The following is a 25,630-nucleotide window of genomic DNA, read 5'->3' as shown; positions in this document are numbered from 1 at the left end:
ACAAAGCTCTGACATTCATGTGAATGAAGTCTGATCCTCAAGTTCCCTTGCAGATCATTATTCTTCATTCTGGGCTTTGCCCTGCTCCCTTGCTAAACGAGCTATAGATGCATTTGTGCTGTAAGACAAACTGTGCCTTGTCTGCACCAGGAGAGAGCCCACGCTCTAAGTGCATGTTCCTCATTCACAGATGACCAGCCTGAAGCAATAACGATGCCCATAGAGAAATAATCTCTACCATTTCTACAGCCTTTAATTTTTCTCCGTCTTTCTGCTATAGAGGCTGTATGTTATGTATGCCATCTCTGCTTGCTTCCTGTTCCTGGCCAGCTGTGGATTGATGATAGCATCTTCAAGTTGTTGGACTTCCTCTTCTTGTCTTTAATCTCTTTTGGTTTCAAAATGGCCCCCCACATTTACAGTTACCAACCACAGCAGGCAGATAGCAGCAGCTGGTAGCCAAGCAGACAACACTGAGTACATTTTAAAAACAAAGAGATCTGTTCTTTAGGTTATATAAGAGGATTTAGTGCTAAGATTTAGTGAAACTCAGAGTAATTTCTGAAATGTTTGGCAGATAATATCTTAAATGTGCTAATTCTTGACACTTTCAAATTCACATTGGTTACAGTTTGACTTGGCGGTACGTGTAGGAACAATGATAGCCAGTAACACATTTATGCTGCATAGTGTATAAATTAAAAATGTAGTAACTTAGAATTTTACACTGCGTGAACTTACTTGACTTGCTCGCAGTTGACTCCTTCCTATCAGACCATGCATTCCTTGCCCTAAATCTATAGGCTGCAGATCAGAAAAGCAACACGTTTTCTTAAGTTAACACCTGTGCTCAAAGCCAGGCTAAACCAAGCCTAATGTAACCATCCAGTTCTTCAGAAGAAAAGCCACAGGTGATTTTGCTTCCTCTTCCTTTCCTTCTTCATTAAAATCTGGTTTCACAGGGCACAGAGCTTGACTGAGCTGCAGAGCAGATGTTTTGAAGAAAGTCCTGGCCAGAAGCCACTTTGTGTCTGTTTCTGGTTGGTTTTGTTTTAAGATAGAGAGGGAAATGTACCTTATTATATATAGGTGTTTCTTCCAAGATGTATGAAAAGTAAGAACAAGTCAGGAAATGCAGAATTTCTTCAGTCAGGTGCTACAGACCTCCCCAGCTGGGAGTACAGCCAATGTACAACTTGCATAGCTGGAGCATCCGCATGTGTTAAGATCATGAAGATAAGAGGAATGTATCAGTTTGCTGTTAGTATGCACTATTAATTACAAGCTGTTTCCTGAACTGATTTTTATGTTACAGTCATGTGATTCTGCTAATGCAGTTATAATTCTACATCGTTAGCATCAGAGTCTAAACCTGGGCTGGTGGTAGCAATTTTTGCTTCTGTGCTAATTTCTTCAAACATTACCTATCAGTGTGCCTTCAAGACACTGCAAGTTCTCACTTTCCTCACTCCAGTCACAATCCCACATTGCAAGGTGTTTTACTTAAGTGTTTTATTGTAGTAGTTTTATTTGAGGCTGTTATTATCTGCTCAATGTTTTATTGGGAGGGAGGTTGTGTTTATCATTCTGGAATTGTGGCCACAGCCAGGAGATCTATATTCAGTTCATGATGCTTCCCCAGATGCTTTACCTTAGGCCTCAACCCTGCAGGGTCTGAGTGCCCTGGGCTAAAGCCAGTTGGAGATTGGTATGATCAGTATCATGGACTGGTGCAGGACAGTGGAGGGTTTATCTTCTCTAATCTGTTATCTCCTCTTATCTCTTGCTTCATTTATAAAATGGGGACTGTGTCGTAAAAGTTCCTTTATCAGCTTGGCTTTAGGGTTGTTTGAACAGCTTTGGTCCCAACCATCTTCTGTTGAAACCTTCATACCTTCTGGGCTTGATCCAAAATCCAGTCAGGACAAATCAAGCCAAAGTCTCTCATCTCAGGCTTTGGGGAGAGGCTGGGAAAGAATACGCTGTGCAAGTCCGATGGCCAAAATGTCCTCAGATTGCCCCAGAGCTAACTGGTAGCTGTAGCTGCACCTCCTGCCCCAGTGTGCTTGCAGCATAGCCAGGGTCCCAGGCTGAGGATATGAGATTCATCCTGTGCAACTCTCACCTCTTTTGTCTTTTTTGACTCCAAGAGCCAGGATGCAGATTTTACATCCTACATCACATTTTGCATCAGCAGGTGCCTCTTGTCTGATGCTGCATCCATTTCAGCTGGTTTTGCAGAGCAGCCCACCCAGCAGAGAGGAATGTGTGGCTGAGCCCACACCACTCACCTGAAGCAAGGTTGGCCACTCCAGTGCAGTACACCACAATGGCACCCACCTCCCTGGCAGGCTGCTGAGTCGCCTTTACCGCTGTGGCCTCCATCCTTAGACCTTTTGTAGAGTCTGCGCATCAGGACAGTAATCCAGGAGGTGAGAGGCCAGTGCCTGAGCTGCTGTGCCCTGCAGTAGCAGCAAGGAGATCAATGTGGTATTGTTAGCATGGGTATCACAGCCACTATCTCATCTGTCTAGCCTTTAGTAAACACCCTGCATGTTACACAGTCATTTTGTCTCCTGGCTTTACAGAATCCCCTGACTGTCCAGGAAGCACCACAGATGCCAGCCAGGAGTGGCCGGCAGCTGCCTTTGAGTACATCTGAGTTTTGTTTTTCAAAGGGTTACTTCCGCTCCACCCCCGCAAACTCAGGACAGGGAGACGCCAACCGAAGGGGAAGGAGACAGTGGACAGAGAGCTCAGCCTTGTCCTATTGGGCTGATACACGCACTCCCTCTGCCCCCACCTGATCTCTGTGACCTGCCGATGCAGAAATCAAATTGTCATTGGCAACAGCCCATGTTGGCCTGAAAGCCACAGATTAGCTTCTGAGAAAGCCTGATGTAACTTTTCATTTTCATTACCAAGTCTAGAGGGGAGACACCCCCTCCATACGCCTCCTCCCTCCCCTTGGTTCAAGGATTTATATTTCCACGTAGTAGGTGGTGGTGGTAGACACGATACATGTGCTTGAATGGACACGTTTAGATGTGAGCCAAAGAAGAACTGGTCTCCTCTCCAGGATGCCTCATCCTTATTTCCCCATTGAGATTGTGCATATGCACAGCACTGACTTTTCAGAGATGTTGGACCAATGGGAGCTGTAAAACTTCAGCTTGTGTTTCAGCCCATATGTACTTTGGTTGTGACTGAATATTGCATCAGAAAAATATTTAATGGTAGGGAAAGAAAGAATACTCCTTCTCTGATATAAGCAATGTATTCTCAAGAGCTCAAACCTGCTACCTTTGCTTAAGCTAAAGAGTACTGTGTTACCTTATGTTACATTACGTTACGTTATCAAAGGCTGAACACTGATTTTTGCCAAATTGGTTTAAGTCCAGCCTTTCTCTACTAGCTTCAGGGAAGGCAATCTGGATTTATCCCATTGATGGAGAGTTTCAAAGCAACCATGGCTTCACACTTCCAAAGCCATTACATTTAATCTCATCAATGAACTGAACATGCAAGCAATGTAGGAACACTAGCGAATGGGGAAATTCTGCCCTGAAAGCCCAGCAAGACCTGCCTTTATCAGCCCAGGACATATAAATCACTTTCTTTTCCAGCTCATTTAACCTCGGCCAGTGGCTTTATGCCTCAGTTTGCTGTTTCCAAAAATGTGTCCAGTTCCTCTCTTGATGCATGGCTAAGGCTCTCTTCTATCGCTGACTCTCTCAACTGGGTAGTATCCCAGCCCCTCCTAATTGTGTAATTCTGCCTCAGTTTAAATATATTATTCCCCTTTTGCTTTCAAATGAGTTATCTCAGAAACAGCACTGGCACTGTGAAGTCCCTTTAGCTTTCTGGTTTCTGTGTACCTTTCCTAGTGGAGCTCTAACTTTTTACTAATTTATATCTCACTCCCCACCATCATATGTGCAGCTGCTGTTAGAGTCCACAAGACACACATGCAAGAGGGAAGGAGAGACCCGGTTGCTCTTTAATGTGAAAAACTCAGAGCTCAGTTCAGTGAGTGGTGACAACACTGAGAGAAGCTGCAGAGATGCCTATGGCTCACCCTCATGGGTTGGTACATGCTGTGGGTGCGGGGCACCCGTGGACTCCTGCAGCTCATACCCCTGTTGTGGTTGAGGTTTGGGATTGAAATGTGGCAGAGGCTTTGCCACTGCTGTCACGTTTGTTCTTTGGTGGCAGCTGGGACCTCTGAGCTGGAGCTCAGAAGTGTCCGAAGTACATTTGATGGAAACAGCAGGAGGGTGAGCAGCCGGAGAAGAGGATCTGTGACCAAAGGGACTTCTGAGACAGGCTGCTGGCATTGACACTGTAACGACAGCTTGTCTGAGCTAGGCTGGTCTAGGGTTGTGAATGTTTCAGTATAAAGCTCTTAAAGGAACTAATTACCATTAAACCAGCCAGACTGTTGAAAATTAAATCCATGCGCTGGATATAGTGATGTTACCTCCATAAGGAGATAACCTATGTCATGCTGACTCTCAGGTCTGCTGTGAGTGGGACACAATGCTGCTGTATAGTCTCCGCATGTGCATGGTGGGGGGAGGCAGAGCAATGCATTCCTGCTGGTGTTTATCCTTGCATAGGAAGTGCGAGAAAATGCTATGATTAGGACTAATGTGTTTTAAATGGAGCCCAGTGTACCTTAGGTGATCAGTGTACATATTCCAGCACAGTGGGCTGTACAGAGTAGATGGCATCATATAGAGTGCAATTATGCAGATGTGTAGTGTTTCTGTAATGCATTGCTATTCTAGAAGACATGGTATAAATCTCTGAGTTTCCTGCAAAAATGTCCATTTTTGCTGTCACTGCCAGCTTGCCAGATTGTTTTGTCATCTGCTCAAAGCTTGTTAGGGCTTTGGAGTGCTGTGCAGGAAAACCTCTCAGTGAGATGTGTGTTGTGAATTACAGCCCTGACAACTATCAGAGGGTGCATGCTGAGGTGTAGCATTAATATTTATTTGGGAACAGATGTCTTGGCTATTAGCCAGGGCACAACCTTGTTATGTTAGATGTTGGGGAAAAAAATGGTCCCTCCCCCTAAGAACTCACAGTCTCTATATAGCAACTGTTAAAAATATTGACTATCATTTTAAACACATGAATGATTTAAAGGAATAGGTAGAAGAAAAGTGTGGGTGGAGGGTAATGCTATAATAACATTTTTCCCCTGAACTGAGTGAAACATTTCCAACTAATGGCTGATTTACATATTTACATTAGCTGGGTTTTAAGTATCCTTTTTTATTCCAACTTTTTACACAGATAAACCTTAGCTACAAAATAATCTTATTTTGCTTATACACTGATAAAGATGTTAAGTAAGAATTCTTAAAACATTTTCCTGCTCTGTAGAGACATGGGGATGTAGCAACACCATACTTAAAAATATTCTTTCCTCTTCCTGGCAAGATTTCTAATGCCAGTGGAGCATGACAGCATCTCCTTCTGCTTTGATAATGTCATGCATGCATGCGCCTGCTGTTAGTTGCAGGACAATGACTTCACACCAGACACAAGTGGGCAACAACTGGCAAAACCAAAATAAGACTGTTTATGTTGATAATAGCTTTCCTCTGTGCTTTGTGTGCTCCTTCTAGTGGGGGAGCTAATTCCAGCTTTGGACCAGTTTGCAGCTGATCATCTGCTCAGGATGGCTTTTGAAGTCATGATGTGCCGCAGGGTTAGAATATGTATGGATTGTCCCAGTGCCATTTGCAGAGGTGAGCAATAGCCGGCTTGGCAGAGGTTTGACACTCCAGAAGGGCTGTGATGGCTCCTGTGCCAAGTCCTTGTGATGAGCATCCAAGGGTTAAGCTACACACTTTTCTACATCCTCTCTTCTCTTTGCATGTGCAGCAAGATGAAGCTTGCCTCACTATTTGCTATTCTAAATTAAGATATCTTCTGGCAGGGCACCACTCAGGAGCTCACAAGAACACCACTTGAAATGATACACACTTACTGGCTGTGAGAAGCCAGAGACTGATGAGCATTAAAACTTGCTCCCTGCAGATATGTAAACGTGGTCTCTACACCTTAGTATCAGCACAGGGGAATGTGGACATGCTTACAAGAGCCACTTCTATGAACAATGGACTTTAACCTTCAAAATTAAAGGCTGGACAAGAAATTAACTGTTTATAATGCGTATCTGTGGAGCATGTGGATGGGGAAAAAATTTGCCCAGAGCCCTGAGGCTCAATCCTTCACTATGACTACTGGTGAGGAGAGAGTGAGAAAAATCATATGATCTTCCCTGACCTTCTCCCTTTCCACCAGGAATGAGGGGTGAGAGGAATATGAGCCTTCCTTTGATTCACCAGATTAGTACATCTTCTCCAGAAGAAGGAAAGTGCCATTTTGAAGCTTGTAGCCCTAATAAGGAAGCTCTGGTAGTTTTTTCCCCAGGCAGAGCAGCAGTGGGCTCTGCGTGTCAATGTTGATGACAATCCAACATAAAGCATGGGGAGCAGAGGCTTGACTCATCACCATGGGTGCAAGAGCTGTTCTTTGAACCCACTGCATTCATGGGAACAGCTTTCGTGGAGAGGTGATTCATTATTGGGGAAGTCCAGGATGAAGCATGGACACCGCCTCCCCAAAAGGGACAGCTGTGATGTTTTATGCGGACTCCTCCCCTGACTGTCGTAGCACTGAAAATGACTTGCTGCTTCTGGGAATGAGCCACGTGGTGCAGATCTTGGGGACTTGTCTCCTCGCTGTCAGTTCTGAATTACTAAGACTGGGCCGCTACACGTAGTGTCCCCTCGGAATGGTGTCTTTGCCAATAAGGGCTTGCAGACAGTTTAATGGGTCTTTCTCAGGAGCCAAAAATATTGCATGCGGATTTCCGGAAAGACCTAAGGCTTTTGTCTTTTTCACACTTTGCAGAAAGCTCGTGTACATTTAGTCCACCTAGTTCAGGAGTGTCACACACTCTGTGGCCTAACCTTGGTTACACAAGATGACAGCACCAGAAAATTGGTCCATCACTTCTCATCAACAGTTCTGCTACAAATAAGCCAAAAAATTTTGGGGAAATTCTGATAATCCACAGAGATTTTGTGGGGAGCACAGGTAAACCTCAGAGGGAGGCACCAGCCCTGGACAGAGAACTGCAAAAATGAAGGGTCAGAAAGAACCAGTGAGGATGAGGAAACATGAGACAATATGTGTATCCTGGGACCAAAAAGTTTTGAAAGTTTGTAGCATGGAAGCATCAACTTTCAAGTGATGGGCAGTCCCAGTAGGTGACTTTGAGCTTTAGGCATCTTCTTCATCAGTTGTGGTGAAGTTTGAAGGATGGGGAAGAAAGGAGGAGCATGCAAGACTAAGGGTGGAAAATTTCAGATGAATGGTGTGGAGGGGCGTACATCCAGCATGAAGAGGGTGAAGAGAATCTGGAGGGCAAATAAATAAGAGATCAGAAAGAGTAAGTCTTGAGAGAGCACAAGGACTAGGGGAAGCACAAGGACTGTTGAAGGATGCAACCCAGAGCAGCTTACATAAAAACATACTTGGCTCCAGAAATTTCTAATCTGGAGATGGTTGGCGGCTGGGAGAGCACTCAGGGGAAATATTGTATGTGCTTACCCTGTGCTCATACTTTTCCCCAGGCATTTTGCTTTTGCCCACTGTTGGAGACAGGAGCTAGATGGACCTTTGGCCTGGCCCAGTGTGGCTGCTGTTATGTTCTTGTGCTCTCATGTTGTGAAAGAGTTGGAGTCCTTGTGGTAAGTCTTGCGTTCTTTAGCACAAGCTGCAAGACAAACCGCGCTTATCGCAGCGCCATTGCTGAGTCAGGCACAGAAGGGATCTTGCTGACATTACTCATTGCTTTGCGCACGACATGCTGAACATATTGTGAGGACAAGACTCTCTGTTTCCCAAAAACAACTGGGCTCTTCAACAAGATTACTCTTACGTAGGTACAGCAAATTGCTGCTAGTGTTCCTGTCTCCTGCAGCCGGGCTGCTCCAGCTCCAGCCTACGGAGGGGTGGCAGCAGCAGCTTTCTGTCTAACAGCTTTTGTTGCTGTTTTGGGTTAGCGGCCACACTGCTGGGTTGCTGGGGCTGCCTGGGGAGCTCTCCTGGGGCATTCCCCTCACCTCCGGCACATTGTGACCCAATGTGCTTGTGAGGCTGCTTTTGTTCCCTGAGGGGATGGAGGGGTTGGTGGATCCTGTAGTTCCTCTCTCTTTGGTAGCATCTCAGTGGCTGGTAACAGGAGAGCTTTCTGAGCCTCCTCTGTGGACCTTTTGGCTGCGTCACTCCTCCCCCACTTCTTTGGCTTGGTACTCCCAACTGTCTTGAGGTTGTAATTATCTCCCATGAATAGTGCTATCCTGTTTTGTCTATCACAGCTGGCATTACCAGGAGGGGTCTCCATTTTTCCAAGAATACTGTGTCGCTTTTTAAAAATAAGTATCTCACAAGGAGGTTAAGGCACTGTTAGCATCTCCTGATAGCTGCACTCACCTTCTTTTTCCTTTCTGCTTTTCCTTGTTTATTCATTCCCATGGTGAGAATGACAATATTTCTATCTATTAACAGGTAGGAAGAAGGGGAGTCTGTTTCCAGAGTAAATGGGAGGATAAGGAGGGTCAGAGCAATGTTTATACACGTATACAGTAATTTCTTGCTCAGTGTATGCGTACATGTGCACGTGAACTACATATATCAACAGTACTTTTTTTTCTAAGGTCAATGTTTTTCTCGGCAAAGCCCAGACCCCACTTAGGGGAGGAACAAGCCTTGCCAATAACTGGATTCAATTTATAAGAAACTAGGTGGAAATAATGATGAGGAAATGAGAAAAATAAGCTTTTGATGAAATAATTAATGACTAGTTGTGACACAATCTCACAGCAGCAATCCAAGGCTCAGGGAGATCAGAGGAGCCCATCCGCTGCCAGACAATGCTTACCATGCAAAGCCAAGTAGCCTCCTGTTTGCAATTTAAAATCATAACCATATACATGAACTGCAGTTGGTGGCGGCTCATTTGTTTTAAGTTCTCTCCTAACAAAGTAACAGCACTCCCTTTGCATTACATCTGAAGGAGGAATGGACCAGCGGGTTCCAAGCAGTTATGTAGCATGTAAGACAGGTCCAGCTCTAAAGCAGCTAAAGCCAGGAAATGAACATTTCAACATGTGTGAATTATTCTACTGCCACCAAACTGAACAGAGCTCTGCTGCTTGCAGATCTGGTCCAAAAGACTGAAACCAGTGCTTCTTAGCTGGGGATGTCTGGGGAAGGGAGGGACTTCTGAAGAGTCTGCAAAAGGTGCAAAGGAAAAGCAAATCTTTCATCAGCAGTCTTGCATTTGCTCTCACCGAGTCCTCACCCCCATCAGTGATATTTTTATGAACCCGCAAGTGGACAAAGTTGAAAAACACTTGGCCCAAAATATTTTTTGTGGAAGGCTCAATTCTGCCCTCAGAGCTGACGTTCCTTACGCCCACTATGCAGAGCTGCGGATGCGCCTGTGGCAGTGGGTTGGTTCAGCTCAGGAGTCACTTTTGAAGGAAATCTCCCTGTTGTCCCCACTCACCCAGTCCTGCTTGCACTGCAGTGTGGTCTCAGCTGTGCAAACTGGATTGCTCTGCCTGAAAGCAAACGGGCAGAGGTGCTCCACGAGTGCACCAAATGGGCTCCAACTGCTAGTGGGGGTGTTCAGTCCACATCGCCAGGCTACAGCTGGTCTGAAGCCCCTGAAGTCACTGCGATACAGACACAAAGATGGCCACACCATGTATTTCACAGCAGAGTCTGCTTCTTTGCAAGGCATTACCTGTCAGTGTCAGCAGAGCCACTGCCATCATCTTTCACTCTGCTCCCGAGTCAAACGCAGGCTGATTGCGGAGGTGCAGAGCCACCGTCTCCCTGCTCAGCTCTGGCGTTAGCTCCTTTCACTGGCCTGCTCTGCACATCTACTGTCCCAAACAGATTAGTGGGGGAAGGCATGATGGGAGACAGTCCCCTCCTAATCGCTTCCGGAGGTCCTGTTTCCAGCTTGGTCAAGGCACTGCTGAGTCATTTTCATGCAGAATGAATTACGGCTGTGTTTAAAACCACTTTATTACCCTTCAGTAATCCAGAGCTCAATCCTGCGTTTTTAATGTTGCTCTTCTAAAGGGCAGATTTATATGTAAAACACTTTACACTTTGGTTTCCTCCTAAATAATAACTAACGTTGTTCTTCTGAGTGCTTTATGGCATTAGCTAACTAGTCCTGACAACACCCTGGTTTTCCATATGCACAGCAGAAAGCTTGGATGAGCTTCTTAAGTCTGGTGTTTTCAATTCTCATGATTTTATTGTGAGTCTGGGGTGGGCTTTTTCTTCAAGTCTTAGCTCCTGGAAGCATATGATCACATGACTCTCTCACTTTTCATTTTTTTAAACAATAAATTTCTAATTCTTCCAGTTGCAGGGAAAAGCCTGAAAATGTGATCCAAATGCACTGCAAAGCTCAGAAACCAGATGCCAAACAACAACAAGCCAAACTGTGTTGCCATTTTTAAATCTCTGAAGTTTTAAGGCAATCTAAGCATGGTCTGGGTCTTCACCCATGTTTTCTGAGTGTGGAGGGGCTTGGCAGTAAATAAAGCTTCATATTACAAAGAGGCAGAGGCAAATAAAGTCTACAGAGATGCTAATATTCTCCATCTCCCCTCTCTTTCTTGCTTGTTTCTGATTCTTGTCCTGCATGTGCTTTGCTTTCCACATTGTGAGTCGTCACGTTCCTCACAGTGGTAAAGAAAAGCACACAAATAAATCTTTGCTGGAACAGAGAAAATTTTAAATCAAATCAAAATTTTACAAACAAATAAGATCAAGGTTTTAAACTCTTCCATCTGTTACTGTGCTTGTGGAGTGCAATGTGCAGCAGGCCAGGGCATACAGTTCGTGACTCTCAAGGCTACTGTAACAAAACAACCATTACTGCTGCTGATGCTACTACTACTAATAATAAAATAGAATTGTTAATTGTTAAGTAGAATTTGTAATTGTGATCATCTGCTTAGAAAGGGGCAAGAAAGCGTGCAGTAAGCTTTTCTTGCACTGTGGCACTGCAAACCAGCTATTTCCACATTGTAAAAGTTGCTGGACAGCAAAAAGTGATCAACATATTGATTTTGCGTCACAGATTTTGTGTTTCTTCTACTTCCTTATTGGTTTTATACTGACCAGTTTAATTTCTCCTATTATTTCCTGCTGACACGGTCACAGGTCAGAGAACGTAGCTGTCTGACTATGGGACAGCAGTTTAGATTTGTCTCACTAGGTTTTTAGTCCTGTATAATACTTGCTGCTCAAAAGTGCTATTGCTATTTCAATTATACATTCTGCATGGGAATCTAGTACTATTTAAATTACTCTGTGCATGTATTTATTCTTTAGCTATTAGAAAATCTCCGTTAGACTTTAAAGTCCAGAGCTTCCCTGAAGGAAATATTTCCCAGCCTGCTAGATCTTAGTGATACAAGATCGTCTTGATATTTATTATAAAGCATACTTTTTTTCATTTTCTCCCATGGCTTCCAGACAAATATTTCTGTGGCTCCCTGAACAAATCCCTTGTCCCTCCAAGTTGGATAGTTGCCTCCCTCTCACTTCTGCTCAGCAGAACAATATCTTCTTCTCCTTTAAGCATTTTAATCATGCTTGCTGGTTTTTAAACCATTATCCCTGTTTGCTCACATGTTTACACGCTGAGTAGAAAAAAAAGTATTCCAGGTAGAATCAAAAGAAGCAGTGGTTTCCATCTTGCGGTGCACAGTTAATGTATTACCGCACCTTCACATGTCAGACTGCCAGCAGAAGCCACGGAGGAGCAATCTGTGCCAGCCACATGGAGCCCTGCCATAATCAGTCTGTTGTAACAGCTGATGGAAGGGCCAATTGCTTGTTTCAAGTGTTGACCACAAACTCATTTAGACAGGTTTTGTCTAGGAATCTAGGGATTCCTGTATTGCAATCTTCCTAGGACCAGTTCTTTGCCCACTTCCCTTAGAATAAATCTGCATGAGTAAGATTGCTTTAAGTTTGCAAATCTTTATTTTTGTTTCAGTTTGGAGTGTTCAAAGGCAGAAAACCCTGGCTGACGTTTGCTCTTGTTAAAGGCAGTCCATGCTGCAGGCAGAGCAGAGTGAGACCAACACAGAGTGCTTCTGATGGTCCCCTTCAGATATACTAACAGAGAGCAAAAATGTAAGAGAGCAACCACAGCCTCTAAAGGGAACTTTTCCAAACACAGAGGGAGGGGTATGCTGGAAAGAGAAGAGTCTTAATATGTGAGTAAAAATTAATGAATTATTCTAAAATGGCTGTACTGAAATTTTACACTGAGGAAATTGACCAAGACTCCAGTTGATGAATTTGCTGATATCAAACAAGTGAATTGCTATCAAGCACATGAGAACTACCAACGGGTCCTTCCCTGAGCTGAGTCCCTGCTAGACCCTTTTCTCTCCACCTCCAACAGTAACAGTAACAGCATCCCTTCCAAGAGGGAAAGAGTTGCTGTTGAGCTGAGCTGCGGCGTTGGCGTGGCTACCTGGTGGTTGTGTGACGGGGTGCCTTGGCAGTGCCTTTGCAAAGTCAGGCTCTGAGCAGGAAGCAGGCTAACACGTTTCTTGCGCAATACAAGGCAAGGAGGGAGTAAATTTATATAGGGGTTTTTTAACATTAAAATTAGGTATCTAATCAGATGGGCATTTTTTTTGCATGCATTCTAGTGTAGAAGGAAAGATAGGATATTAAGTCAAAAGGCTGTGGTTATATCATTTGGGCTGATAACAAATTTATGAACCGATAGATGCACGTTGATATGCATCAGATGACTGATTGCTCATTTTTATATTTGTATGTTCACAAAGGGGTACGCAGATTGAAAGATGGAAATGTTCTTCTCCAGACCCAGACAAGCATTCAGTATTTCAAGAAGGAAATACAAAAGGGAAGGCTCAGCTGGAGGCAGGGCTGGTGTTTAGCTGCCTATATTTTGGCAGCTTCTTAACTTTAGGCCTCAGTTGCCTATAGAAAATGGGGGACAATAGCACTTCTGTACCTTCACAGGGTTTCTAAAGAGAACTGCATTAAGGGGTATGAGATGCATGGGCAGTCTAGTAAAGGAGGTGGTTTGTATATACAAGGTAAACAGCTAACTCAATAGGGTAGTGATTCCAGAAAATATCTTGCTGAACTGAGGCATGGGAAAGGGACATACACGGTACTGATTCAGCTGGCTGCACTCCTCTGTGTCATTCCTTGATAGATTTACCATGCAATTTTGGTTTGTTTTCCCCTCTCCAGTCCTTCAGAGAGAGGTTCCTGTTGTGATAATTTAACACACACCTTACAATATAGCAACTCAAGACAGTGGATTGAAAGATTTATGTTGCTGATTCTGCAACAAATGCATCAAGTGCCAAATGTGCTTTCAATAACTTCCTGTGTTATGCTGAGATAGTTGGTCAAAGGCATCTTAGTGAAAGACAAAGACAGCTCAGAGTCATACCTGGGCATGAGTTTGATCCACTGTGTTTTATGCACTTTTATTTACTGCAGAGGCAGTTTGTTTCACTTACAGCTTTACTCCTCCAACAACTACTGAAGCAGTTTAAATAAGCTGCACTCCAGTATTTGGACATTGACCTGCTTTTTACTTGTTTGTTTAGTGAAACTGCCACATAACTGACCCAGCAGAGTCATGAGTTATAAACAAACTTTGACTGCAAAGTGTGTGTTTAGTTCAGCTTTCACCTTGACACAAAGCCTTTGCTTTCTGGAGGAGCAGAGACACTCTCCACAGTACATCAGCCCACAGTGCACACCAACTCCCCTCCAGTAAAACACAACTATAAAAAGGCGGAAAAAGACCCCACGGCATGCGGGGATTTTTTAATAGAGTGTGTGATTAATTTACAATCTATTTATGTTAATTCATTTCAGTATTAGGCTTCTTCATACCTTTGTGATATATAAAGCTGCTGTGAACATATTGGCCTATGATCTCATTTATGTCACTGTAAATCCAAAGTAACTCACTTGAAAACAGCACTTACAGTAGGACTCCATCAGCGTCCCTAATAATTAATTTGGCCTATGGTAGGTTTTTGTTCTCTACACATGAAAGTGCAAGTCATCTTGTTGTAATGTGTGGGTTTTTTTGAGGCAGAAATATTTGCTAAGGCTGTAAATATTTAAATCCATCTAAATATTCTAGAATATAAATTCTGTTCTATTGAATATTTTAATCTGAACAGACAGCACCTACCTTGAAAATGTAATATAAAGCTTATAATCTCTAGTTTAAACTATTAAAAGCAGTCCAACTAAAGTTGGACAAGAAAATAGTTATGGTATCAGTTCTGTGGTCTATGGCAAGTAAGTGGCAACTGTAACTGAATGACTAATATCAATACCAGGAAATGACCACCATCAACTGTACAAAGTTAACAATGCCTTTCAGAAATAAGTCTTTCAGGAACTTGTGGAGGCTTCTTGTGACTTGGAGGAGCTTTCAGCAGTGGACAAATAGACAAATCTTTAAAACTATATGTTTGCACCAGTAAATTCATTCAGAGATGTTTTTCCTAAAGGGATTCCCTGCAGGGGAGCTATTATACATGTTCTAGCCTGAAACTTGAGCTGGCCAGAGAATGGAAATAGTGTTTCACAGACGATTTTGAGATTTTGAAATTTGTTTTCATTCCAATTCAGAACAAAACCTCAAAATGTTGAAATTCTCCACAAAGGAAAATTCCACAAAAATAAATAGTTTTGGCTTATTTAGGTCATTATAGCTTTTAAAAATGCACATATTATATAGAATAAAAAAAATCTAAATGTTTTATTCCAAAATTGTTGGCATTTTTTTCCTAAAAAAAAAAAAGTTGGTAAAAATAATTGATTTTTGATTGTGACAGAATGACATTTTTGAAGGAAGCTACTCCACTAAATAATTTTCCATCTGACATTCATTAGAGATCCATTTGACACGTTATCCAGACGTTTTGCTGTAATGCAAATACTCTACAAATAGTTTAGCACCAGAACCATGGTCTATAATGCTGCTGCTGCTTGTGGGCTTCTTATTGCATGTTTGTGCTATGGCAAGAAGACCTAGAAGGTCTGCACAGATGTCTCTTTCTCCTTGGCAAGGTGTTAGCAGAAAGAAGAGAGCACTTTTTCTGAAGAGAGCTCTCAAGGTGTGAGAGAATTGGCTTGAAGTTGCTCTTGCTGCCACCAATCCTCCAACACAAGAAATCCTCTCCCTGGCAGAGGAGCAAGAAAACAAACCAGCAATCGGCACCAACACGGGCTCCTTCCATTGAAAGGAAATGACACACACGAGGAAATGTGCTCCTTCTCTGTCACTAACAGGGCAAAGTCCACAGTGAACAGACTCTAGGGCACTTGAACAAATAGCAGTGTCAATAGCTTGTATCCCAGAGCTGAAAAGAGACAGACAGGCTTTCAATGCCTCTGCTGAATTTTGGAAGACTTGTGCTGTTCCAGGGTTATTTGAACAGAGGGGAGTTTCATTTTTCTTCCATGTCCAAGTATGAGCTATTTGACACCACAAACAGATGGAGGATATATCTCTAACTGAAGACTACCCAAAGAGAAGCTTCAGGTAATACAATAAACATTGGCCATACTGCATTGCATCAGTACAGCAGCAAGGGAGAGAAGCAATGAGGATTTCACTGAATTCAGTGCAAAAGCAGTGAAGGCAAATACCCACCTGTATTGGCTGCCCTCCCATCCCTCCTTAGGGGCCTGGACAAAATGGGTAGAGCTAAAAGACTTTACGGGTGCTGCTGCCTCTTTGCTTCTGATAAGCGAAACGTATTTGGTGTGTGTCACTGGCAATGACAGTGGCAGGTGATGAGGTTATTGGATGACAAACCTGGTCACACAGGTCTAGTGAGATTCTTGCCCTGCCTGCTGTGCCCAACGAGGAGGAGCAGCATTTGGGTCCTTATTGTATGTACACAAAGCCAGCATGTTGTCTGCAAGTGGGACTTTTGGGCTTGGAGTGTAATTCTGGAATATGTTTTTCTCCTTGGGATATTTCTGAAGTGCAGTCAGCGTGCTCCCCACTAGAAAGTGACATGTAGGAGCCACCCTCTCTTGTTGAAAACTTGGTAGAATGTCTGTACAATATTATGGTCACCAAACTATGTCTAAACCTAATTGGTTGCATGTGGGATTGATGGCTGTAATATAAAGAACTGAATGTACTGAAGACCTGCCAGAGGTTGTGGAAAAGATCAAAGAAGGTCAGATAAAAGGCCAAATGTAGCTTTAGTGAGGGCAATTGTAATTGCAGCACTTCAGTGGAAGGGCTCCTGCCAGCTCTGAGCTGTGCCTGTGATCTTTCGTTGAGTGTGTTGAGATAGGCCTCGACAGGGTCCGCACTTGACACACATGTCCATCCTGTCATGGAAATATTATGGTCCAGGCAGCTGCATCTTCAGCCAGAGCCATCAGCATAAAGAGCTCAAAATATTTCAGTCCCCTGGGAAGTAAAAATCTCTTTTGAGAAATTTGTAAATTAAATTGTCAGAAACTCCATAAAAGCATCAGGAAAGAGGCACCAACCTTCCCGGTAACATTGCCACCCTCCCATTTCCCCAAAGACTGTAACCACTGCAGAGCTGTTACCATCATGTTGTGCCCCCACACAACAGCCTCACTTGAAGGCCAGGAATTCACTGTATTGCAAAGAGAAACCATTAGAGTTCAAAAACAAGCCCCCAGGGTGCAGAGACCTCAGGGCCTTACACAGGACCTCGCTTACCTTCAGAGGCTGCTAGCATGTAACAGATCCATTTGGGGAATGGACTCAGTGGAATCCTGACAGAGTATTTGCATTAATGTGAGATAGGTTTCTAGGCCAAAAAAATGCCATGAACTTATTTTTCCATCAGCTAATTGTATCAGCTGTTCTTTGTTGGTTTGCTGCCATCTCAAAGCATGTAAAACAGCTCTGCTCAGTGCTCAAAAGCAGAGTGTTGCTGAGTCTGGAACAAAGACGGTTTCAGTGTTTCAGTGCAGAACTTCAGCAAATGTCACGAAGGAAGAGCAAAACCTCGGCCCCTACTGGGGCACAGCCAGGAGAAGCTGCCCTCTCTGCAGGGCTGCGCATTACCTCGCCAAGCTTTTACGAGTCTCAATCTGTGCAATGAGAGATGCAAGATAGAGCTTATTAGACAACACAAGATGTTGCCATTAGGCACACACAAGGCAAAGGATCAACTCCCGCACTTGGTCTTGGTCTCCATTTACATTTTGTGGCCATAGCTACAGTGGTCAGGAAAGAGAAAGCTAGCACACCTCTAAACAACGTAGTTATGCTGCCAAGAAGCCTCGTATAAATAGCAAAGTCTCCTTCTTTGTGTTGTGCACCCCGCTGGCAGAGCCTGTCCTTTCCAGGTTGGCACCTTCAAGCTTGCCAGTGTGTCCCTAGCCAGGGCAAGGCAAGGAAGAGGGGCTGCACTGAAAACTGGAGTGGCATTGGGCACCCTCATGAGGGAGCTTGCCTGCATCTCTACTCCTGCCTCATCAGCAGTCACCAGTGAGTCTGCAAAGAGACAAGGGCAAGGTGCAAAAGCAGAATCTTGCCAGACATCCGGTTTGATCTGCACCAGATTTCCAAAGGCTTTTGGGGCTCTTCCCAACTGTACAAAGGGCTCTGTGCCTGGCCCTGGACAGTTTAGGGCTGGTCTTCCCTGATAGGCTCTGGATGAATTATCCTCTCCTATTACATGTACAAGGAACTCTTGAGATATGCCCAAACACAAGCCCTGTAATTATGGTGCGTGTGTTAGCAAATTAGACCAAACTGAGCTGAAGGGCCTTACCAAGGTAATAGATGACGCTGCGTTGCACGCTTGCTTTCTGCAGCTTCCTGGTCGGAGAGGACAGTGCCACAAAGTTTAAAGCTTGGCAGCGTGGAGGGAGAGCAGCTGGCTGGTCGCAGTGTCTACGTCCCTGCCCAAAGCCCCTCGAGGTCCAGGGAGATAAAGGTTGGATGGACTAAGGTCGTTTAAACACAAGCACCCCTGACTGAATTCATGAGCGCATTTTAAAGTCTTTTATTTCCTCAAATAACTGTGTATTTAGACACCTGTGAAAGGGCTATGCCCACTTGGCACTCGCCAGCATGCTGCGGCTCATTAAGGGCCTGCCTGGACTCCTGGCAGAGGCCAGGGCTGGTACTGAGCACTCCAGAAATTCCTCTCTAGCTCCAATTCTGTTTGTTTTATCATCTTTGCAGAGCAAGCCATCTAAAAGCCGCCTTCTGAAGGGCCCTGTATTAAAAAACACCAAACACTCCATGGCGCTAAGTGGTGACTCAAACTGGTGTTATTTTTCCCCCATGAGACACTTGGGGAACCCGAGGCAGTATGGCTGGAGTGTCCCTGTGACCTGTGCTTGTGACTTTGAATGGCTTTGACCTTCTCAGCACAGGGCAGAAATGCCAGTGCCTCCAAAGTGCTGAGAGAGAAGGCCATTATGAACAGAAGCCATGAATTAGTCAGCCCTTTTTTTAATTAGCATTTCATTAATTAGTACTAATTTAGCAAATGAGTGCCATGATTAGCTTGATTAGAACTAGAATGGAGGGGAAGGTGTGGGATATTGAGGGGTCTGCTCTGGCTTAAGTGGGGCTGGAGAGCTGCTGTCCTTCAGGGAAGGAAGGTGCAGCTCAGCGGCTCCCATGGGGCTGGCTGGGATGGATGGGCAGGCTGCTGCTATCTCTGCAAAAAGTAGCCACTCTCATCAAATCCCCAAAGGCAGTGTATTTCAGGCTTCCAGCCCTTTGCTGCGAGCAGGGAGGTCACGATGGATCGGTGTTTGTATAGAACATGTTAAAGAGGCTGGCTGAAACCTGCTGGAGAGGGGGAGACTCTTGCTTTTATGGTGGAGCTAGGGGAGCCTGAGCCACTATCACGGACCTTTTGACTGAGGTTTCCCCTTGCAAACGAGCAGTGAGCAAGACAGACACCTTCAGAGACTGTTACGGCAGCTGCAGAGTATCCTGGTGACATTCCTCGCCCCCAGCTTCTACCTGCTGCCATCAAATCTCTGCACCCAGCCTGTCCGTGCCCTTGACGCAAACACCAGCATCCCCCCTAACTCCCAGGGTAGAAATTTAAGTACAATAAGCAATTTTGCAATGGCCTCTTCCCACTCTGGTGCTGCCTGATTAGAAAAGAGGGCAAAATATCTGCACAGGAGCTTGGACACATCCCCTCCAAAATTTGGCCATGGAAACCTGCTGCTGCGGCTGGGGTGCTCTGGGCACCAAGTGAGGGAGCTGAGCACTGAGCTGGCACCCTGGACCTGCTGCCCATAGGGTGGCCAAGGCCCCTCCAAGAGATACAGCTCCTCCAGTGCCACTGAACCAAGTCAACTCCCCTTGAGCAAATTTTCCTGTTTTCATCACAAATTATTATCGCAACTAAGAGCTGTTCAGCTGATGCTGCATGTATCTCGTGGACTGCTGCAAAGTCTACTTAAACTAAGAAATGGCTAGCTGAAGTAGTGGTCCAGAGGAAGCAGCAATTATGTATCTATTGTCTGATTGCTGCTTTTTTGCAGCAGGGATGACTCCTTGACATTAGGCTTATGGAGTCTGCCCGTTAATAGTAGTTTTAAATGGTCAAGAGGTTACAGCAGTAAGGAATGTTAGTAAAAAATGTCTCTGTGGAGTTTAAACAACCAGTATTTTAGGCAGGGCTTGGTGGGTTACTGTCCCTGCACAAACAACTAGAATGTGAGAGTCTGGGCTGGGAAATACTTAAACTGTTTGGAAAAACTTGTTTTGTGCAGCTTGAGAGTGTCCCTGGAGGCTGTGGCCCAATGCCATGACTCCTGGTAAAGGCTGGGCTACAGTAACAATGAAGCTTTTATGGGGAAGCTGGAGTACAATCAGAAACTTTTCGGTCCCGAGGGATTATGGGGAGGGGAGTTCCTGGGTTCAAGATGTCTGGCACATTATGCACATTTCCACCAGGATTTGGGGGTGTTCTATGGCATGCAAGGTATGCAAATTGCTAAATGTGTTTTCAATTTTGCTGTGTTGTGCTGTCTTTGTTGGGTGATCGTTTTCTCTTCAGTGTAGCCAGAAGACAAGATGGATTCATAGCATGAGAGGAAAAGTGTAGTTGTCTCACAAGCAGTATTGACTTATGAAGAGCTTGTATTTTTGATTCTTCAGCATGCTCCTAACTGGGTGGCTGTAGATTGTTCACTGATTAAACTTCCTCTAGTAAGAAGCATCCTGAACTGAAAGGCATCTTTGATAGACCGCTCCTTACCAAAGTGATCAGAAGTGTGCATGTAGAAACTATCTCATTCTTTCTTGCTATTACTTAACCTTAATCATCTGCATGCTGTATATAGCAGATGTCAGTAAGACGTCTAGCAAGTTACCAAAGTATCCGCTCAGTCAGTGTTATAGCATCAATTCAGATTTTCTTCAAAGGCTGGTAATTAATTTGAGGTCTTTTTTACAGGAAGAAGACATTTCCTGTTAGACATAGACTTCCATTACTAATCGTGTTAACTGCTAGAAAAAAACAGGGCAGGATGGGCCCTACAAACCAAAGGAGAAGATAAGGGGCAGTTCCTGGCACTGCCACCATACATCTCTTCTGGTGTTTGGTTTGGGAACATTAAATCTGATCCAACGCCCATTGAAATCAGTGAAAAGATTCCTGTAGATTTCAGTAGACTGTGGAAGGGACCATCCAGAGGCTGAGGAGCAGCTAACCCAGCATCTCACGAACAGTTAGCTCCTCATCAGCCTGCAGTGTGAGATGACGGCCATACCCTGCGCCCTGCACACACTCTACACGTGCCACACATGCCAGGGCAGTGCAGGGCTGGCCAAACCCTTGTTTGCCTGGGCAAGGGAAATGGGCCTCACATGGACAGAGCCTGGGCGTGGCAAGGTTAGAAGCAAATCTCTTTTTTTACATTACAGAAATGTAGTTACCAAGGTGAGACTGCCCAAAGATTGTAGAATTTGATGGTTTTTATTGCTGCTGTCTTCCCTGGCTCTGGACTCTCGAGGAAGCGAACTAGTGACAAGGTGGCTGGCTTGCTGATGGGGTTCCCCTGCCAGGGCCCCCTGGTCCCCCATTTTGTGCACCTTCCCCCTTCGTTTGCCGAGGTTTAACCTCGGGCCTGCCTCCAGTTTGGAAACACTGAATGGCCCTTAATGACAGCAGCACGAACAAAACCCTATAAAGGCAGGATTTGTGATTTACATGGGGTTAATTACCACAACAAGCATGTTTATTCACTTCTCTAATAAATCCTTAAGACAGGAACAAGTACTAACTTGACCAGATTCATCCTGTGCATATATTCTTCTTTTAGCCATTTTTGCAAATCTGTATGTGTAGGATAGAAAGAGACAAAACATTTCCTGTCGCTTAGGCAATAACTCATGAGCTGTGTGCTTTTCCGCCTGTAATGGCATCAGCATTTACTTCAGATCTGGTACAAAATAGACTTTATCGTGACTTTTGCTGTCTTGTCTTTTTTTTAAAAAGAAATGAGTAGATCATAAAGGCATATTAACTACAGCAGCGTGATCTATTGCTTTGACACCTACTTGCCACAGGAGGAATGTAAGGCCTATGTTTGTTTCTGCTAAACTAATAAGACCTGATCATTATATTCCTGAGGTTAAAAACCTGCAGTGGCAGGTGCTGGTGCATGTCCAGGCCCTGCAGTGTGAAGCCGACCCTTCTGCGAGAGTCCTACAAAGTCCATCATTTGCTTAAATATTACTGATGACGGCAAGTTGAAGACTCACACCATCAAACAGAATGAATAGCTTGGTTTCATCAGTCTGATTTATGGAAGAGGTAACTGATGTAGAGAGGTGACCAGTGGCTTTGGGAGCCACTGGTTTTAGGTGATGGATCACTTGAATGACTTTGTGGGGACCAATAGTATTAACCTCTGCTCCCAATTCAGTTGCATTCTGATATACACGGGTTGCAGAAAGGTTTTCTTCAGCTGTTGATTCAGCTTTGCTTTAGCTGTCTTCTAGGTTTTCAGTGGCCACACATGTGTAGGGGTTGACTGCAGTGTCCCTAATTTGCTAGAAAAGTATCTGCAATGGCTCAGCACTGTACTGGATGGGGCCCCCCTGCCGTTCCCTAGGAATTTGTATCAGGCAGAACATTTCGTACAAGGCAGAAGATTTTGTCACCTTGATTCAAAGGAAGTTGTTTGTGTTAATGCTTAAAGGTAATGTGAGACAAGGCAAGCTCTTTACTTTAGAACACACGTTGTGCCATTGATGTACACAGTACAGTAAATATAACAAACAAAGAGTCCACTCTGGTATTTACACTCACTGCAAATGCATTTGCAAAATAGGAGCATTTGCAATCCAGTAAAATAGTACCACTTTTAGGCAGAAACCCTGTGTGTTCAGTGAAGTGCGCTCCTCAACTTTTCTTACCATTTATCAACCCAACACATTCCTCTCCATTTTTTTTAATGCCTTCCATTAATAGTTAAAAAAAACCCTAGGGAAAACAAACACTCTATTCCTGATTGTTTATTCACCAGTCTCTTAGGAACCATAATTACGTCTCCCAGGAATTGTGTGTTTTATCATACTGTATATCTTAAAGAGCCACTTTAGGTAAAATAACAAGGAGTGCCTTATGAAGGAAAATTGGATTCATTTTAAGACTTTTTTAACCCTCCAAAGAATGGCTCTTTGTTTACTTCTTTAGTGCATGTGGCAACTTGCCCAAGTAAATACTATGCTGCATAAATACCAGAGATTGGTATTTATGATATTACATAAACATACTCTGAATAATGACTCATTGTTGCAGTGAAGAAGAACGCAAGCAATATATACATTGCAGTCAGTGCATTATTTCTCGTCACAATATTAAGTGGCACTGAAGCATTGTAGTACAAAATGATACTGAGATTGGAGAGGAAAAGTCCTAGAGCATTGTAGCATTGTTTAGCACATCTGAGTTTACTAAACAAAACAGAAAACAGCCAAAACAGGAATGTGATGAGGATAAGAAACACAGCAGGTTAGTCATAAATATGCAGGGGTGAGGAATCAGTGGTTAGGTATATTTCGGGGTTCATTGGCAAAAGGTTTATTGCTCTTTAAACTAAAAACTCATCCAGTACATTCATACCGCTGTTACAACAAGAAGCTGAGCCCTCAGGGTTCGTACTCCTGGCCTGCAGTGATACTTGGGTCCACTTATGGCAATAGGATATAGATACCAGTTTTTCATTCATAGAGCCATGCTTTCATGTAACTTTATTTCTGAGGCTTAGTTTATCCAGCTACAGCTTCATTAAACATTTAGCTGCATTTCAGCAAAATTCTGTGTGTGCAAGGATTTGTGTGAACAAAAATGTCACTGTGCCACACTTTGCATTACTGCCAAATGATGGCTCCCCTGCTGCATGGGGTTCAGATCTGAGAAATTAAAATCCCATAGGGAAGATGTGTATGCCAAGCCTTCTCTTTTAAAGCCAATGGGGTATTAAACTTTATTTTTCAAATCCATGGTTGTAGTCTGTCTTGTCCAAACAGCAAAAATAAAATACACTCAAATCCTGAAAAGGCCGCTGAACCACCCTTTTAAAAAGGTGATGAAAATTGTCACCCATAATAATGCAGTAGCCTAAAAGTATGATTTTTTTAAAATTCTCCTCTTTTCCTGAAGCAGCCACAGCCCCTTCAGGAACAGCAGAGAAGTCCCAAAGGCAGAGCATGTCCACAAAGCGGGTGGTTGATCCTCCTAAAATGCAGAAGTTTGGGGGTGCTCTATGCTGGGTGCACCCTGCTTTATGAATGCAGTTTTGTGCATTGTGACAGAGGGGTGGCTTCTTGTGTTTGCTGTGGTTTATTCTCAGCAGAATACATTTCCTCCCTAGGTGTGAATAAAGGGATGAATTGAGCAGTACCCCATCTTTCAACCTGCTCTCTCACCTGAGAAGATAGCACTGGATGTTCCCAGCAGCCTTGCAAAGTTCATGGATTAATGGAAACCTCTGCACTACCGCGTGGTTAGTAGCTGTTTATTGCAGTTATTAAACTGTACCTTATTCCTCTAATTTATACTAGTTCCTGGTTTTACTTCTTGAGTCAAAACCCACTGTGTTTAATCAGAGCTGTGTTTTGATGTTGTCCTGGGTGCCATGTGCTATTCCATTTCGTATGCAAGCTCTTACTGGATAAATGGAACACTCATTGACTTTTTCTTCCTTGTGCTTCACAGTTTTTGCACAGAATAGGAGGGAACACAGATGATGGGAGAATAGAAGGCTGCTGGTCTGCAAGGAGCAATGTTTAGAGGATGTGTCGTGGGCCAGAACCCAAATGCATGGCAGTAGTTTGCTGAGGCTCTGCTAGCAAACGTGGGAATGACTGTGATGACCTCTGTGCCATTCTGGATGACAAAAGATTTACGCCTGGGCCACTTGCAGGCAGCTGCCTAAAGTGCTGCAGGTCCAGGCAGAAAGCTACACCTTCAAGGTTTGTCCTTATTTTCTATTTTCCCAGAAAAAAATGGAACAGTAATGTGTATCAGCAGCGTTGAGAGAACAAGCAATACGGTCAAATTTCAAATTCAATCACAGTTCCATTTTTTATTTTGTTATTATTAAATCAACAGCATTGTCCAAAGCCTCCAGTTTTATGGTGTTTGGTGCTCTTCAAACACATGCTGGGATATCATGCTGGGACATCATTCCTCTATTTGGATTTTGAAGCCAAGCCTCACTACCAGTTATCTCAAAACATGTATTGCAACCTGTCCCAGGCAGCTTTAACCTCAATTCTTTCCTCACATTGTTCGGGGTCTGCTATTTTCTCTTCCTGGGAGCCTGGGAGATGAGATGGCAGACTAAGGTCAGCACCAAAGCTTGATAACAAGCAAGCCTATCCAAGACCCACAGAAGTCAGTGGGAAGGCTTGGGTGGACAGCTGTGGTTCTTAGTCAGGCCCAGAGGTACTAGAAAATAACAAAGGGGACAGAAGGAAATAGCTTGGTGAGCTTTGGGGGTTATTCCTCCTGTCTTTTAAAAGAAATAAATATATGGGTTTTTTTATAAATTTCTCTGAGAAGTTGTTTGTGCTCCCACTCAACCGTGTCATAGCAATGCGCATGTGATGAAGGCAGAGCAATTCTGAGTTACAGGTTTAAACATCCTTTTTCAGTATAGTTCACTGCAGGGAACTGCGAGTCACTGATCTTCTCTCTAACATGCTGGTCTGCTCTGCTCATTCATACACTTTGCATAAGCATGAGAATCACACTGACAAAGAATGATAGCACTGCTTAAGTAGTTAAGTTGGTATTTATTCATTTAATGTATGTGGATCAAGACATATTTCTGTGATCTAAAGCAGCTGCCAAACCTATGATTAGCTTGTAACTCTTATTGTGTCTTGTCTCATTCTTTTGTTTCACACAGAAGGATGCAGACACAATTTCACTGACAATTGCTTTGAAAATGGCAGCCCTCCGTAGCACCTCCTAAAGAAGAAAACAGG

General features: G+C 43.9%; 1 long non-coding RNA gene across 2 annotated transcripts in view; it reads left to right on the top strand.

Annotated features, from left to right (window-relative positions):
• LOC138687087 (uncharacterized) overlaps nucleotides 1–25,630 on the top strand; it is a 147,108-nt gene extending 121,478 nt beyond the window's left edge. Inside the window, exons 1-4 of one of the 2 annotated variants that reach the window (XR_011326422.1) lie at nucleotides 15,420–15,688; nucleotides 24,010–24,141; nucleotides 24,354–24,610; nucleotides 25,552–25,630. This is a non-coding gene — a long non-coding RNA (uncharacterized lncRNA). Of the gene's footprint in view, nucleotides 1–15,419; nucleotides 15,689–24,009; nucleotides 24,142–24,353; nucleotides 24,611–25,551 lie in introns of those variants that run through there. The other variant, XR_011326421.1, reaches the window with a different exon arrangement.

The sequence above is a fragment of the Haliaeetus albicilla genome, chromosome 10 (genome assembly GCF_947461875.1).
Source record: "Haliaeetus albicilla chromosome 10, bHalAlb1.1, whole genome shotgun sequence".
Taxonomy (NCBI): domain Eukaryota; kingdom Metazoa; phylum Chordata; class Aves; order Accipitriformes; family Accipitridae; genus Haliaeetus; species Haliaeetus albicilla.
Note: the sequence above shows the minus strand (reverse complement) of the source record. Positions and strands in the feature narration are given on the sequence as shown.